Source organism: Salmo trutta, chromosome 5 (genome assembly GCF_901001165.1).
Source record: "Salmo trutta chromosome 5, fSalTru1.1, whole genome shotgun sequence".
NCBI lineage: Eukaryota > Metazoa > Chordata > Actinopteri > Salmoniformes > Salmonidae > Salmo > Salmo trutta.
In genome coordinates this window covers 60,516,471-60,533,834 of record NC_042961.1, presented here as the reverse complement: position 1 = coordinate 60,533,834, position 17,364 = coordinate 60,516,471, and the positions used below count along the sequence as shown (strand labels likewise).

General features: G+C 42.1%; 3 protein-coding genes and 6 non-coding genes across 10 annotated transcripts in view; 8 read left to right on the top strand and 1 right to left on the bottom strand.

The window, feature by feature from the left end:
• The window catches only part of LOC115194677 (zinc finger protein 37-like), a 1,069,572-nt gene that overhangs the window by 543,676 nt on the left and 508,532 nt on the right, over positions 1 to 17,364 (top strand). The gene's annotated exons all lie outside the window — the stretch shown is intronic.
• The window catches only part of LOC115194676 (gastrula zinc finger protein XlCGF26.1-like), a 900,659-nt gene that overhangs the window by 482,983 nt on the left and 400,312 nt on the right, over positions 1 to 17,364 (bottom strand). The window lies entirely within an intron of this gene.
• The window catches only part of LOC115194671 (piggyBac transposable element-derived protein 4), a 65,402-nt gene continuing 48,930 nt past the window's right edge, over positions 893 to 17,364 (top strand). Inside the window, exons 1-6 of one of the 2 annotated variants that reach the window (XM_029754549.1) lie at positions 893 to 997; positions 1,422 to 1,449; positions 1,886 to 1,926; positions 2,505 to 2,590; positions 2,814 to 2,861; positions 3,184 to 3,228. The gene's annotated coding sequence lies outside the window, so the exon portion shown is untranslated. The remainder of the gene's footprint in view (positions 998 to 1,421; positions 1,450 to 1,885; positions 1,927 to 2,504; positions 2,591 to 2,813; positions 2,862 to 3,183; positions 3,229 to 17,364) is intronic. The other variant, XM_029754552.1, reaches the window with a different exon arrangement.
• Positions 3,046 to 3,109, top strand: LOC115195028 (small nucleolar RNA SNORD29). The gene has a single exon (XR_003878568.1). It is a non-coding gene; the product is annotated as a small nucleolar RNA SNORD29 (small nucleolar RNA).
• LOC115195030 (small nucleolar RNA SNORD30) lies at positions 4,145 to 4,216 on the top strand. Its single transcript, XR_003878570.1, has one exon. It is a non-coding gene; the product is annotated as a small nucleolar RNA SNORD30 (small nucleolar RNA).
• LOC115195052 (small nucleolar RNA SNORD22) lies at positions 4,557 to 4,683 on the top strand. The gene has a single exon (XR_003878591.1). It is a non-coding gene; the product is annotated as a small nucleolar RNA SNORD22 (small nucleolar RNA).
• On the top strand, positions 5,210 to 5,279 carry LOC115195036 (small nucleolar RNA SNORD31). The gene has a single exon (XR_003878576.1). It is a non-coding gene; the product is annotated as a small nucleolar RNA SNORD31 (small nucleolar RNA).
• On the top strand, positions 6,057 to 6,126 carry LOC115195035 (small nucleolar RNA SNORD31). Its single transcript, XR_003878575.1, has one exon. It is a non-coding gene; the product is annotated as a small nucleolar RNA SNORD31 (small nucleolar RNA).
• Positions 8,873 to 8,942, top strand: LOC115195043 (small nucleolar RNA SNORD31). Its single transcript, XR_003878582.1, has one exon. It is a non-coding gene; the product is annotated as a small nucleolar RNA SNORD31 (small nucleolar RNA).

Here is a 17,364-nt window from a genome sequence, read left to right as displayed (position 1 = left end):
TTCCTCATACAATGTATCTAGTTGATTCTGTAAATCATTCAATTTAGATTTCTCATTAAGATCAAGATGCTCAATCTGTGATATCCGCAATTGTTTTAGAGTTCAGCTACCTCACATCTCCTTCTTAAAGCAAGCCGTTTTCCATAAGTAATACAGGCTGAGCGGATTTTAAATTTCAGCAGTTCCCAGTATTTCCCATATTCTGCATTAGATGTAGCTAAACTCCAGTAATTAGATTGTTAATCACATTTTTTAAATCATCATGCAATAACAATGAGTTATTTAATTTCCAATAACCCCCTGAGTATTTCTTACCATCATTACTGCACATTCTTAGTCAAACATATGACTTTATGATCCGTCAGGACTGCAGGCAGTATTTTGACCTCTACAGTGTTGGGTTATCACCCACAAATCAATTCTTGTTTGTAAAGAACAATCTCTATTACTCCATGTGTATTGTTTCTCTCCAGGGTTTTTAACTCTCCATATGTCAATTAAGTCCAGGCTTTGGCAGAAATTCACCAATTTGTTCACACCAGTCAAATTAGAATAAACCATATTAAAATCTCCACCAACTATAATCTGACTGGATGGATATTTTCTCAGAAGACTTTTAAGAATTTCTTCAATTTCCTCTAGAAGTAAGTTATTTGGAGGACTAGAACAGTATCCATATACGTTACACAACACAAATAATCTGTCCGTGTGGTTGATGACCGCTACTTGCCAATGTCCATTGGAGTCCATTTGAGTAAACAAAAAATGCACTCGCCGCCAACTTCAGCACCCCCCTTGAAAATATATATATATGTTTTTCGCCGAGATGGCCAGTCAATTTGAGTAACGTTATAGCGTAATCTACGTAATGACGCCGGCTTACGTTATGTAATGACGGCATCACGCAATGACATCTCAACGTCATTTAGCAACAAACCGAACTTCCTCTGGAAATGAGTTGGTAACGCTGAACGGAAAGCGGCGGGAGCAGCAAACGGTAAACTTAGCTAGTCGCCACTTTGGCGTTCAATTTGAAGCGATCCTTTTGTTTCAACTCCTCCACTGATTTTCAGAATTTACTCTAGACAAATTATGGACTTTATTTCTAGTATCAAACATGTTTTGTTCTGATTTGTTTATTTAATGTACAGGCTGATATCTGGCTGTTAGCATCGCAACGTCTTTCGATGATGAGAATTTACACAGACCTGTTCTGAAAACCTGATTGTACTTTAGTATTTCTGATGAGAGACTTGCAAAAAAATACATATTTTACCAAAAACGTGTTTCGAAATGCTGCTTTCGCAGAACACGTGTCCGCAACTAGCCAGGTCACATGAGAACCTACATGATTTAATGGATGTCTAGCTACGGCGGTTGTAACTAACATTACTGTTAACTTTTAATTTTCTCCTTTCAAGATGCCGACGACTCGAATGTGCTGCTCGGGTAAGCAACTTATTACTTATTAAATACCTGCTTACGTGGTGGTTTTAGTTAGCAATTAGCTAACCACGTGTCATGTTAGCTAGTATGCTAGCTCGCCAGTTAGGTGAGACCAAACCATTAGTCGTTATAAACCCAACGTTAAGAGGTCTGTGCTACGGTGATGATAACATGAACTCTCTCTTACCGAATCAGACTTTGAAGAAGAAACTTCTTTACCAGATTCTGAGTAGCATTTGGCCCCTGATTCGACTGTCGTTGCTGCGCTAATGGCACCTTATTCTCAATAGTTTACTACTGATTAACGTTGATCTGGTCAAAAGTAGTTCACTGTATTGGAAATAAGGTTCCATTAGCGACGATATCAATTTCGGGTTTTATATGCCTGCGTGTTGTCTGTTCATAAATGGACCTCCCTAACTTTCCCCCTGATCAACAGAAATGCAGGACAGATACCAGGGAAGTCCAGAAGACTGACACGTGAGTGCATTGACTTACCACTAGGATCATTAGATGTGTTCAGCTTATCAGCCCTTCGCCTTAAAGGGATTCGCCAGGACCCTTTATCTAATTCCCAAGTTAATGGATACAACTTCACTGTGAAGGTAGCTTTGTAGGTGAATATTCACAAGCGTTAGCGCAGCTATTAAGAATATGGTCAGCTAACATGCTAGTACACACCTGTAGACTTCCAGTCATTATGCTAGCTTTGGTTAGCATTAGCTTGCAAAACTACATTTTAACTTACCTCAGTTTGACTCTGACATATGTATCCATGACTATCTGTCTGGGGAAGTAGGTAAAGGTCCTCTGCCCTAAATCCCTGAGTATCTCTGTGTGCACTTGGAAAACTGTCTTACAACTAAATAGGGAAGTGGACTTTCAGGATTTGTTAACTGACTCACAAGTGACTGGCTGTAAATGATGATCCTCAATGACAAGCATATATCTGATTCATGGTGATGCTAACTTTGATCTGATGGCCTCCTTGTCCTGTGTTCCAAAGCCTCTTGTAATATACAGACTAAGTCACTAACATGGATGTGTTCTTTGCTCAGGTCTGCATTACTTGTGACATGACTTCCTGACTTCAAGGCATCTGAACAGAATCCCCACTTGGAGTTCCATTCTGGAATAGGAATGTGTGAGTTCCATTTGAGTTTATTCACTGGTGTTCAGGACAGTTCCAATGGCACCAGATTTCTATGTGGTCACTACTTATGAGCTTTATATGATGATCCATTGACAAGCATATGTCTGATATTTTGTGAAGCTACTGTTTGATCTGATGGGCTCTATTCAAGAACCTTCTATCTTCTCATAGAAGCCAAACTATAACTAACATTATTTTGTGACTCCGTCTCTAGAATACCTGATTCCAGAACATGAGAATGATGCACTTTCTGAAAATCCAGGTTGGTGAAATATTAACACACTTGCTTTATTTGGAAAAGTACCCCAGTTCCCTTTATAGTGCACTACCATAGACCAGGACCCGTGCACTGTAAAGGGAATAGGGTGTGACTTTGGATGCAGGCACTTTCACTATCCCCTTTTGGCTGTCCAACTATACAAGATGGCTACTGGGACATGCTACAGTCCCAATGATGTTAAACTTAGCTCACTTTGAAACTATGTGAAACGACATGAACTACTGAGTGACTGTAGCTAATGCAGCAGTTGTATGTTTAAATGTTCTTTACAGCTGAACACTAACTTCCTTTCTCATTTTAACAGATGTGGGGATGACGTTTCCTAAAGGGACTAACACTACCTTCACTGGTGAGTTCTTCCAACAAAGATCAAACTGGGTTCCCCACTAAGGGTAGGATTGGTCTTCCACCAGTATACATGTTGGTGTAATCCCAAATGGCACCCTGTGAACTGCTCCTGAGTGGCGCAGGGGTCTAGGGCACATCAGGCTGTGTTTGGGAGTACCATCGGGCGGCTCACATCTGAGCACAGACAGTCTGTCTCCTCAATCAGTAGTCCACTGCATAGGGACTGGGGTGCCGTGTGGGTTGAGTGACAGAACTCTGTGGAACCAGTCACTTGATGCTGCTACAGTCCCAGTGATGTTAAACTTAGCTCACTTTGAACCGATGTGAAACTACATGAACTACTGAGTGACTGTATATAATGAAGCAGTTAGTCATCGACTTCTCAATCAACACACTAATAAAATGTTTGCCTTTCGTTCTACAAGGTTTGAGGGCTGTTGTCAGTGGAATTGCAGCGTGGACTCACACATACTGGTAAGATGTCGTCCTGAAACTGTCCCAAATGGTGCCAGAGCTTTAAGTGCCCTTGTCAGAAGTAGTGCACTAGAAAGGGGGGTCTTTACCAGAAACACAATAGTTCTCTGCAACCATGAGAACTTTTTGTAAACTCGGTCTTCTGAATTCCTCTTGTTGAATAATAACCTGACACCCTGCTGAGTAAAGAACCCTCACTTGACTGTCTTGTTGCAGTCTAGTTTTGTTTTACAGTTGACTGTCCTGAAACATGATGGCTGCTCTAAGCTATGCAGGTAAGGATCCATCCAGTCTAAATGGATATTTTAACACCAGTGTCTTGTCCTGGAAGTGGTAGTTCAAACATTAAGGTTATTGTATTGATATTTGCACAGCTTTGTCAACTTTTTAACTTGTATAGTTTAGCTGAACGCAACATGTTTGAGCTATCCCGTCCTTCTGCTGAACATGATGAATATTCTCTTTGGAATCTCGTTCGTCTGAACTCCTGTTGAGAAAAGGAATAGCTGACTTCAGCAGAGGGCTACGTAACCCTGTCATAAAGGCTACATATGTTATGTCTAACCCCCTCCTTGTGCCTGCCTGGTATCTGGTCCCCGGTCCCCACCAAGAGATTATCTTGAAGCTTTTGTCTTAGGTTTCCTCTGTATGTGGCTGAACAGGGAGCTGTGATGCCAACTAGACTGGTGAGTTTTGGTTAATGAGTACGTTTGGTAATTGTCATGTGAAATGTGTTTAGTCCTTGTATCTTAACCAGAGCCTCTGCCTTAGCCACAAGCTATAACCAGTCTAGTGTTAATACTCACTGCAAACAAGGGTGAACAGTTGCTGTTTGGTAGTCATGGTGACTCTGGCTCCTGGTGATGACACCCGCACGCGTCTTACGCCCTGCGTCGACGACAGAACCTGCAAAGGTGGACCCACTGGCGTTGCCAGGGCAACAAGGTGACAGCTCGTTGGGGTTACCAACTGTCTGATGGGACCAGAGACTCACGCAAAATGGCTGTTGGCTCTGAATTGTTGATCCAAAATGGCCGCCATTAGATTTAAGATCATTAAGTCGATGCAGAATCATTCATGAAATGCTAGTAGCAGCACAAATCACTGGGGTGGATGGGTTACTCAGAATGTAGTCAGTTTATTTACTGTTTGTTGCAGTACCATCAATAGTTTAAGCAGGATTGAAGTTAGGATACTGACTTCCAAATAACTAGTGTCCTGATGTAGTACAGGGCCCTTGTCAGCACTCCCATATTTAGTCTCTCTGGGTGGTAGTGCTGGTCTAGGATCAGTTGTCTTTCAGATTGTTGTGTTACCTCCCCAGCTGATTGGTTACCCCTCTGATCTATCAGCCAATAAAGCAGTCTTTAATGTCCTGCTGTTCAGCATGTTTATTTAGCCTCCTCTCCTTCAGGTCCTGACGGTGGTACCAGACTGGTCACTAGAAGATGCCTGTTACTGAACTACCTCAAGGTGTGTATGATCCACTTAACTTCTGTCCTTTATAATGTAGAAGTGATGATTTCCTGTTACCGCCCCAGTCTGATGTTCAGCTGACTGATTGGTTACTGAACTGATCTCCACTACAGCAGTGTGTTCTGGGGACCCAGAGGAGTGGTGGGTCCCCAGGATTAGATAATGCTGTGCTGTAGACTGATCTAATGTCGGACCACTAGTTCTTACAACGTCACTTAATAATCCCTCAACTCTCCTCCCCCAGTTTGTCCTTGTTGGTCTGCAGTCTTCAGGAAGGTGTGTATGATTTGTTTTGACAGCATCTTCACTCATTGACTCTCCACCTCTTGCACTTGTTACCAACTCAACCTACCTTTTACCTACTCTTTAAAAGTCACTGAGTGAACTACAATTCCCATGAACACTTAACTACAGTGCGCACCCACCACATGGAACATTCTGGGATGCTGTACGTGATGAGGTTTCCACATAACAGTTGTATGGCTTCTGTCCGGTGCTCTGTGGCTGGCATCAACCCAGGTTTCCCATCGGTCCTCCTGTGGGTTGGGCAGACACTGACAAGCCTGCTCTTGGTTAAGGGGCAGGGGTAAGGTGGGCTGCCTGCCTGGAGGGAGGGTGTCTGGGTGGGAGGCTTGGAGCCAGTCCTTGGCCCGCTGGATGGCTACAATGACTGAAGCTTGAGACTGATCTCATTTCAGAATGCTCTGCATATAGTCTGCAGTACCTAATGTACTTCTGCATAATGTTTAATTGTAATCTGTTCCTTCCAGGTCCTAACTGTTCCAGCCTGGCCACTGGAGAACTGTTGCTGCACTACCTCAAGGTGTGTAGGATCAACTTTCACTTTGATCTGTTGCCTTTAACTTCTGTCCTTTATAATGTAGAAGTGATGATTTCCTGTTACCGCCCCAGTCTGATGTTCAGCTGACTGATTGGTTACTGAACTGATCTATATTCTAGAGCAGTGTTTCACAATCCTGGTTCTGGGGACCCAGATGTAAGGCTTCGTTTAGACAGACTGCTCAATGCTAATCTTTCGCTAATTAGTCTTAAATAATCAGACCCCGATGTTGACTGCAGGTATTTACTTAAGTAGCTATCAATATAAACTTCAGAAATATAGTATTTACTTAAAACCTCTTACATCTAGACGTTCCGCTAGCGGAACACCTGCTCCAATATCCAATGGTGGGCGTGGCGCGAAATACAAACTCCTCAAAAATCCAAAAACTTCCATTTTTCAAACATATGACTATTTTACACCATTTTAAAGACAAGACGCTCCTTTATCTAACCACATTGTCCGATTTCAAAAAGGCTTTACAACGAAAGCAAAACATTAGATTATGTCAGCCGAGTACCCAGCCAGAAATAATCAGACACCCATTTTCAAGCTAGCATATAATGTCACAAAAACCAAAACCACAGCTAAATGCAGCACTAACCTTTGAAAATCTTCATCAGATGACACTCCTAGGACATTATCTTATACAATACATGCATGTTTTGTTCAATCAAGTTCATATTTATATAAAAAAACAGCTTTTTACGTTAGCATGTGACGTTCAGAACTAGCATTCCCACCGAACACTTCCGGTGAATTTACTAAATTACTCACGATAAACATTCACAAAAAACAATTATTTTAAGAATTATAGATACAGAACTCCTTTATGCAATCGCAGTGTCCGATTTTAAAATAGCTTTTCGGTGAAAGCACATTTTGCAATATTCTGAGTAGATAGCTCGCCATCACAGGCTAGCAATTTTGACACCCACCAAGTTTGGTACTCACCAAACTAAGATTTACTATAAGAAAAATTGGATTATCTTTGCTGTCTTCGTCAGAATGCACTTCCAGTTTACACCCAATGTTTTGGTTCCAAATAATCCATAGTTATATCCAAATAGCGGCGTTTTGTTCGTGCGTCAAGACACTATCCGAACGGTGACGCGCGGACGTGTATTGTGACAAGAAAATTCAAAATATTCCATTACCGTACTTCGAAGCATGTCAAACACTGTTTAAAATCAATTTTTGTGATTTTTTTTTTTGTAAAAAAGCGATAATATTCTGACCGGGAGTCGTTGTTTTCGTTCAAAGACTAAATATAAAATGGACTCTACACGTGCATGCGTGCGCCCGTCTCATCCTGAGATCGACCACTTACAAGATGTGCTACTGTTTTTCAGCCATGGGCTGCAAAGTCATCATTCAACGTTCTGGCGCTTTCTGAGAGCCTATGGGAGCCTGAGAAAATGTCATGTTACCGCAGAGATCCTTTGTTTTGGATAGAGATGATAAAGAAGTCCAAGAAATGGTCAGACAGGGTAATTCCTGTACAGAATCTTCTCAGGTTTTGGCCTGCCATATGAGTTCTGTTATACTCAGACACCATTCAAACAGTTGTAGAAACTTTAGGGTGCTTTCTATCCAAATCAAACAATTATATGCATATTCTAGTTTCTGGGCAGGAGTAATAACCAGATTAAATAGGGTACGTGTTTTTTATCCGGCTGTGAAAATACTGCCCTTATCCATAAGGTTAAATGGCTATCAATATAAACTTCAGAAATGTATTTGTTATTGGTGAAACCCTGTTTTTCTAACACCCTGATATACCACCCAAGCGTTTTTCTAGGGGGGGAAAAACACTTGTTGACAGTTGGGTCCCCAGGATTAGAATCCACTGCTATAGACTGATCTCATGTCTCACTACTAGTTTATACAATGTCATTTCATGCTTTCCTACTTTCTCCCTCTAGGTTCCTGCCCCCTGGTTGAGGTCCTAGTGTCTGCAGTGTTTGGAAAGGTGTGTGACTTTAGACAGCATCTTAACTCTCCTTCCACATGAACCATTCTGGAATGTTGTAAATGATGAGGTTCCTTCATCCAGTCAGGTGGCAATCCTGTCCTGTGCTCTGGGCTGGATAAAGGTCTGGCCTCCCATCGGTCCTCCTGTGGGTTGGGCAGACACTGACAAGCCTGCTGTTAGTGCAAGGGGCAGGGGTAAGGTGGGCTGCCTGCCTGGAGGGAGGGTGTCTGGGTGGGGGCTTGACCCCAGACCCTGGACCACTGGCTGGATGGCTGCAATGACTGAACTATATTCTCCTGATCTGGTTTCAGAACGCACTGAATGTAGTCTAGTAATCTAAGATTGGAATTATTTGGTTTTAAAACTGTTGTCTTTTTAGGTCTCGTTGGCTGCTGAAGTGTTGCTGTGCTGGTGGAGTGTGAAGGTGTGTAGTGGGAATGACTTACGGTTCCAGTATTATAATGCACTGAGTATAGAGGACATTAAGAACACATTCCTAATATTGAGTTTGCTCTCAGAACAGTAAGCTCCAGTAGCTGGATGTCCTTTGGGTGGTGGACCAATGTTGATACACATGAGAAACTGGTGCACCTGGCACCTACCATACCTCATTCAAAGGAACTTCAATCTTTGTCTTGTCCGTTCACCCTCTGAGTGGTACACAATCCATGTCTTGTGGTTTAGATACCATTTTAACCTGATTTAACAAGTGACGTCAATAAGGGCTAGCTGTCACCTGGTCTGGTTAATGTATTGTCCACTCAGTGTAAATGTGTTGTAATGGAAAAGGGGGGCAGATCAATACTAGGAAGATGTTGTTAATGTCCTGTTGAATGTTCCTCTTGGATCATCACTCTGACCCATGCAGTTTGTTAGACACTGACCTGATGAGTCATCATTACCGCCCCAGTCTGATGTAACGCTGACTGATTGGTTACGCTCTGATCAAGTCTTCTCATACCTTGTGTATTAGTCCCTACAGTATCACCAGGGTTTAATTCTCACACTATTTTCCCTCTAGCTCTCCTGTTGTACACCGGCAAGCCCTCTTGCACTCCTGTTTGGTCAGCAAGGAAGTGGGTCGTCTAGTTGGAACTGGGGAGAACCAGGCCAAGTCAATTCAACCCCATGACTGTGTTTTGATGTATAAATAAATCTAATTAATGCTTGTCCTATTTTTCTTTCTTGGTGGTAGTAAATCAGACTTGGTGAATTTGGCCATTTTGAATGAACCATGTGGTGTTCTGAATTCAATACTGAACAATGTGACATTTCCTGTCATCTCATTTCATTATGTAGTTATTCTAGGTGGTTGTAAACATACAGAAGTAACGTTGACATTTCACTGGCTATAGAAAGTTGACTGACTTTAATTATTTAAAGCCACTTATTTCTGAATGGATGTTATTTTGAGCAGCATGTGTAGTCATGTAGTAGGCTTTAACGACACGATGGGACAGTTTAATAGTCTATGGAATAAACTCAGTTTACGCTGCTATCAGTACCGCCAAAGATGGTGGATAAATAAAGCGTTCACTCAGGCCCTTTACCATGGGACGAAATGAAAATTACGGTGTGACACGGATATCAATGTGCCACCTTGTAGTCCCGAAAACCCTAAATGGGTTCATCTGGTTTGTTCAACCATTCCTATGGTGGAAAGAATATGGTTCTGGGATCAGTGTGAAAACGAGGGTTAAAGGCGCTGCATGATGTCAACCTGTTTACGATGGTCGTGAAGCATTTACGGTGATTTGGTCTCTGCCGAAGTCGGGCCATTAATAATTTCGCGGAGCTGGTTGACGGTACGTCCTGTATAAACACAATCGTATGAATGAGGAGCAATTTGGAGCCCCGAATTGTTACACAATGAGGCGCACAGTGATGCGGTAGGGAACTAGATTTGGGCTCTGACCACTACAAGGTAATTCAGTGTTTGCTCTTTTGATTCTAGTTCCCGGACACAGATTGATAGTGCAGCAGAACACCACTGGATAGAATACCTGTATGTCTCTAGTGGTGAACTGGGATAGTGGAGCAGAACACCACTGGATAGAATACCTGTATGTCTCTAGTGGTGAACTGGGATAGTGCAGCAGAACACCACTGGATAGAATACCTGTATGTCTCTAGTGAACTGGGATAGTGCAGCAGAACACCACTGGATAGAATACCTGTATGTCTCTAGTGGTGAACTGGGATAGTGCAGCAGAACACCACTGGATAGAATACCTGTATGTCTCTAGTGGTGAACTGGGATAGTGCAGCAGAACACCACTGGATAGAATACCTGTATGTCTCTAGTGAACTGGGATAGTGCAGCAGAACACCACTGGATAGAATACCTGTATGTCTCTAGTGGTGAACTGGGATAGTGCAGCAGAACACCACTGGATAGAATACCTGTATGTCTCTAGTGGTGAACTGGGATAGTGCAGCAGAACACCACTGGATAGAATACCTGTATGTCTCTAGTGGTGAACTGGGATAGTGCAGCAGAACACCACTGGATAGAATACCTGTATTTTTTTATTTTTTTTCACCTTTATTTAACCAGGTAGGCAAGTTGAGAACAAGTTCTCATTTACAATTGCGACCTGGCCAAGATAAAGCAAAGCAGTTCGACAACATACAAAAACACAGAGTTACACATGGAGTAAAACAACATACAATCAATGATGCAGTAGGAAAAAAATAAGACTATATACAATGTGAGCAAATGATGTGAGATAATGGAGGTAAAGGCAAAAAAATGCCATGGTGGCAAAGTAAAAGTATGGCAAGAAAAAAACACTGGAATGGTAGATTTGTAGTTTGAAGAAAGTTAAAAGTTAAAATATAAATATAAATAATATGGTGCAAAGGAGCAAAATAAATAAAATAAATAAATACAGTAGGGGAAAAGGTAGTAGTTTGGGCTCAATTAAAGATGGGCTATGTACAGGTGCAGAGATCTGTGAGCTGCTCTGACAGCAGGTGCTTAAAGCTAGTGAGGGAGATAAGTGTTTCCAGTTTTAGAGATTTTTGTAGTTCGTTCCAATCATTGGCAGCTGAGAACTGGAAGGAGAGACGACCAAAGGAGGAGTTGGCTTTAGGGGTGACCAGAGAGATATACCTGCTGGAGCGCGTGCTACAGGTGGGTGCTGCTATGGTGACCAGTGAGCGGAGATAAGGGGGGACTTTACCTAGCAGGGTCTTGTAGATGACCTGGAGCCAATGTGTTTGGCGACGATGATGAAGTGAAGGCCAGCCAACGAGAGCATACAGGTCGCAGTGGTGGGTTGTATATGGGGCTTTGGTGACAAAACGGATGGCACTGTGATAGACTGCATCCAGCTTGTTGAGTAGGGTATTGGAGGCTATTTTGTAAATGACATCGCCGAAGTCGAGGATTGGTAGGATGGTCAGTTTTACGACGGTATGTTTGGCAGCATGAGTGAAGGATGCTTTGTTGCGAAATAGGAAGCCAATTCTAGATTTCACTTTGTATTGGAGATGTTTGATGTGAGTCTGGAAGGAGAGTGTACAGTCTAACCAGACACCTAGGTATTTGTAGTTGTCCACAAATTCTAAGTTAGAACCGTCCAGAGAAGTGATGCTGGATGGGCGGGCAGGTGCAGGCAGCGATCGGTTGAAGAGCATACATTTAGTTTTACTTGTGTTTAGGAGCAGTTGGAGACCACGGAGTATGTCTCTAGTGGTGAACTGGGATAGTGCAGCACAACACCACTGGATAGAATACCTGTATGTCTCTAGTGGTGAACTGGGATAGTGCAGCAGAACACCACTGGATAGAATACCTGTATGTCTCTAGTGGTGAACTGGGATAGTGCAGCAGAACACCACTGGATAGAATACCTGTATGTCTCTAGTGGTGAACTGGGATAGTGCAGCAGAATGCAACAGTCCTATAATCTTTAACTCAGATGGTATTTTCTGTGGCATTAACAAGGTCTTGGACATGGTGCCAAATAACCTTTCACCTGACTGATGCATGCTTTTGTAACAGTGTAGGTTCCGTCCCTCTCTTCGCCCCAACCCGGGATCGAACCAGGGACCCTTGCACACATCAACAACTGACACCCCACGAAGCATCGTTACCCATCGCGCCACAAAAGCCACGGCCCTTGCAACGCAAGGGGAAACCCTACTTCAAGTCTCAGAGCGAGCGACGTCACTGATTGAAACACTATTAGCGCGAATCACCGCTAACTAACTAGCCATTTCACATCGGTTACACTTTCCTTACAGGAAAATTACACCCAAATACGGTCTTTTGGTATTTGCAAAATGCATCAAATGGGGATTTCTGTATTTTGAAAGTGACATATCTTGAGAAGTTGATTGTTGACAAGCAAAACATTTTGGGACTATGTCACAATGGACTAATGAAACAAATACCAGAATATGGTTTTGGATGGAGTTTTCCTTCAACTGGTTTCTAGAACTCCCTGGAAAACTGTATATTACGGTATTATTCTGTAGTGATGAAATTAAAACCTTTTCAAGACATGAAGTCAAACAGTTACACACCAACACTAACCATGGTGGAGTGACTGAATTTAATATACAGTTATACACCAACACTAACCATGGTGGTGTGACTGAATTTAATATACAGTTATTCACCAACACTAACCATGGTGTGACTGAATTTAATATACAGTTACATACCAACACTAACCATGGTGTGACTGAATTTAATGTACAGTTATACACCAACACTAACCACCGTGGTGTGACTGAATTTAATATAGAATTATACACCAACACTAACCATGGTGGGGTGACTGAATTTAATATACAGTTATACACCAACACTAACAATGGTGGTGTGACTGAATTTAATATAAAGTTATACACCAACACTAACCGCTGTGGGGTGACTGAATATAACAGTTATACACCAACACTAACCATGGTGGGGTGACTGAATTTAATATACAGTTATACACCAACACTAACCATGGTGGGGTGACTGAATTTAATATACAGTTATACACCAACACTAACCATGGTGGGGTGATTGAATTTAATATACAGTTATACACCAACACTAACCATGGTGGGGTGATTGAATTTAATATACAGTTATACACCAACACTAACCATGGTGGGGTGACTGAATTTAATATACAGTTATACACCAACACTAACCATGGTGGGGTGACTGAATTTAACAGTTACACGCCACTAACCATGGTGGGGTGACTGAATTTAACAGTTACATACCAACACTAACCATGGTGGGGTGACTGAATTTAATATACAGTTATACACCAACACTAACCATGGTGGGGTGACTGAATTTAACAGTTACACACCAACACTAACCATGGTGGGGTGACTGAATTTAATATACAGTTATACACCAACACTAACCATGGTGGGGTGACTGAATTTAATAGTTACACACCAACACTAACCATGGTGGGGTGACTGAATTTAATATACAGTTATACACCAACACTAACCATGGTGGGGTGACTGAATTTAACAGTTATACACCAACACTAACCATGGTGGGGTGACTGAATTTAACAGTTACATACCAACACTAACCATGGTGGGGTGACTGAATTTAATATACAGTTACATACCAACACTAACCATGGTGGGGTGACTGAATTTAATAAAGTATTTGGTATTTTATTAGGATCCCCATGTTGCAAAAGCAGCAGCTCCTCTTCCTGGGGTCCACATGAAACATTTAACAATATACAGAATGGCATAATACAGAACATCAATAGCTCAAGGGCAGAACTACATATATTTTTTAAAAGGCACACGTAGCCTACATATCAATACATACACACGCTATCTAGGTCAAATAGGGGAGAGGCGTTGTGCCGCGAGGTGTTGCTTTATCTGGTTTTTTTAAACCAGGTTTGCTGTTTATTTGAGCAATATGAGATGGAAGGAAGTTCCATGCAATATGGGCTCTATATAATACTGTACGCTTCCTTGAATTTGTTCTGGATTTGGGGACTGTGAAAAGACCCCTGGTGGCATGTCTGGTGGGATAAGTGTGTGTGTCAGAGCTGTGTGTAAGTTGACTATGTAAACATGAATGTTTCTTATATATTAAGTCTAAAACTAAGAGCACTGTATTTGGTACAAATCATTCCTTAAGTTCTAGACCTCAGCTGAATCTGGTAATGAATGGTGTGGCTGTTGAACAAGTTGAGAAGACTAAATGACTTGGCATTGCCTTAGATTGTAAACTGTCGTGGTCAAAACATATACAGTTGAAGTCAGAAGTTTTCATTCACCTTTGCCAAATACATTTAAACTCAGTTTTTCACTATTCGTGACATTTAATCCTAGTGAAAATTCCCTGTCATAGGTCAGTTAGGATCGCTTTATTTAAAGAATGTGAAATGTCAGAATAATAGTAGAGAGAATTATTTATTTCATCACATTCCCAGGGGATCAGAAGTTTACATACACTTAGTTAGTATTTGGTAGCACTGCCTTTAAATTGTTTAACTTGGGTCAAACGTTATGGGTAGCCTTCCACAAGCTTCCCACAATAAGTTGGGTGAATTTTCGCCCATTCCTCCTGACAGAGCTGGTGTAACTGAATCAGGTTTGTAGGCCTTCTTGCTCGCACATGCTTTTCAGTTCTGCCAACAAATGTTCTACGGGATTGAGGTCAGGGCTTTGTGATGGCCACTCCAATATCTTGACTTTGTTGTCCATAAGCCATTTTGACACAACTTTGGAAGTATGTTTGGGGCCATTGTCCATTTGGAAGACCCATTTGCGACAAAGATTTAACTTCCTGACTGATGTCTTGAGATGTTGCTTCAATATATCCATATCATTTTCCTGCCTCATGATGCCATCTATTTTGTGAAGTGCATCAGACCCTCCTGCAAGAAAGCACCCCCACAACACGATGCTGCCACCCACGTGCTTCACGGTTGGGAAGGTATTCTTCGGCTTGCAAGCCTCCCTCTTTTCCCTCCAAACATAATGATGGTCATTATGGCCAAGCAGTTCTATTTTTGTTTCATCAGACCAGAGGACATTTCTCCAAAAGTACGATCTTTGTCCCCATGTGCAGTTGCAAACTTTGGTCTGGCTTTTTTATGGCGGTTTTGGAGCAGTGGCTTCTTCTTTGCTGAGCGGCCTTTCAGGTTATGTCGATATAGGACTCGTTTTACTGTGGATATTTTTGTACCTGTTTCCTCCAGCATCTTCACAAGGTCCTGCTGTTGTTCTGGGATTGATTTGCACTTTTCGCACCAAAGTACGTTCATCTCTAGGAGACAGAACGCGTCTCCTTCCTGAGCGGTATGACAGCTGCGTGATCCCATGGTGTTTATACTTGCGTACTGTTGTTTGTACAGATGAATGTGGTACCTTCAGGCGTTTGGAAATTGCTCCCAGGGATGAACCACATTTGTGGAGGTCTACAATTTTTTTCTGAGGTCTTGGCTGATTTCTTTTGATTTTCCAATGATGTCAAGCAAAGAGGCACTGAGTTTGAAGGTATGCCTTGAAATACATCCACAGGTACACATCCAATTGACTCTAATTATGTAATTTAGCCTATCAGAAGCTTCTAAAGCCATGACATCATTTTCTGGAATTTTCCAAGCTGTTTAAAGGCACAGTCAACTTAGTGTATTTAAACTTCTGACCCACTGGAATTGTGATACAGTGAATTATAAATGAAATATTCTGTCTGTAAACAATTGTTGGAAAAATTACTTGTGTCATGCACAAAGTAGATGTCCTTACTGACTTGCCAAAACTACAGTTGTTAACAAGAAATTTGTGGAGTGGTTGAAAAACGAGTTTTAATGACTCCAACCTAAGTGTTTGTAAACTTCAGGCTTCAACATTACATACCCCAACCAGAATCCATGGATTACATGCAACATTCGCACTGAGCTAAAGGATAGAACTACCGCTTTCGAGGAGCGGGACTCTAACCTGGAAGCTTATAAGAAATCCTGCAATGCCCTCCGATGAACCGTCAAACAGGCCAAGCGTCAATACAGGACTAAGATGGAATCGTACTACATTGGCTCCTACGTTCGTTCGAATGTGGCAGGGCTTGCAAACAATTACAGAAAACAAAGGGAAGCACAGCCGAGAGCTGCCAGACACGAGCTGCCAGACGGGATAAATTACTTATCTGCTCGCTTCGAGGAAAGTAACACTGAAACATGCATGAGAGCATCAGCTGTTCCAGATGACTGTGTGGTCACGCTCTCATTTTACATTACATTTACATTTTAGTCATTTAGCAGACACTCTTATCCAGAGCAACTTACAGTAGTGAATGCATACATTTCATACATTTTTCATAAATGTTTTCCCCCGTACTGGTCCCTCGTTGGAATCAAACCCACAACCCTGGTGTTGCAAACACCATGCTCTACCAACTGAGCCACATGGGACCCGTGCAAACTGAAGTGCCAGTTATTTTCCACTGCTGTCCGTCTACTGGGGCTGGAGCATGCGCTTGGACTTGAGCTTGTGCTGTCAGTGTTATATCTACCACGTATAGCAAAGTAAGCCTTGAGACAATTGAGACATGGATTGTGTGTGTTTGCCATTCAGAGGGTGAATGGGAAAGACAAAAGATTGAAGTGCCTTTTAACAGGGTATGGTAGTAGGTGTCAGGTGCACCAGTTTGTGCCAAGAACTGCAACGCTGCTGGGTTTTTTTCACACTCAACAGTTTCCTGTGTGTATCAAGAATGGTCCACCCCCCAAAGGACATTCAGCCAACTGGACACAACTGTGGGAAGCATTAGAGTCAACATGGACCAGCGTCCCTGTGAAATGCTTTCGACACCTTGTAGAGTCCATGTCCTGATGAATTGAGGCTGTTCTGAGGACAAATTGAGGCTGTGCTTCAAATAGTGAGGCTAGTCCAACCCCACTGCACATTGCTCATTTCTCTTTTTGAATAATATTGGACCTTATTGATTAGTCATCAAAAAGAAAGTAGGACGAAGGCACTCTTCATACAACTCTCCACAGCCAATGTGAGTAAGACCTTTAAACAGGTCAACATTCACAAGGCCGCTGGGCCAGATGGATTACCAGGACGTGTCCTCCGAGCATGCGCTGACCAACTAGCAAGTGTCTTCACCGACATTTTCAACCTGTCCCTGACCGAGTCTGTAATACCAACATGTTTCAAGCAGCCACCATAGCCCCTGTGCCCAAGAACATTAATTAAGGTAACCTGCCTAAATGACTACCGACCTGTAGCACTCACATCTATAGCCATGAATTACTTTGAAATCTGTGTCCGGGAAACTTCCCCTAAAAACTAGCATGATAGAACTGATTAAGTTGTCAGCAAATGTCACGAGAATGTTTTATCCCAATGTTCTAACTGAACTA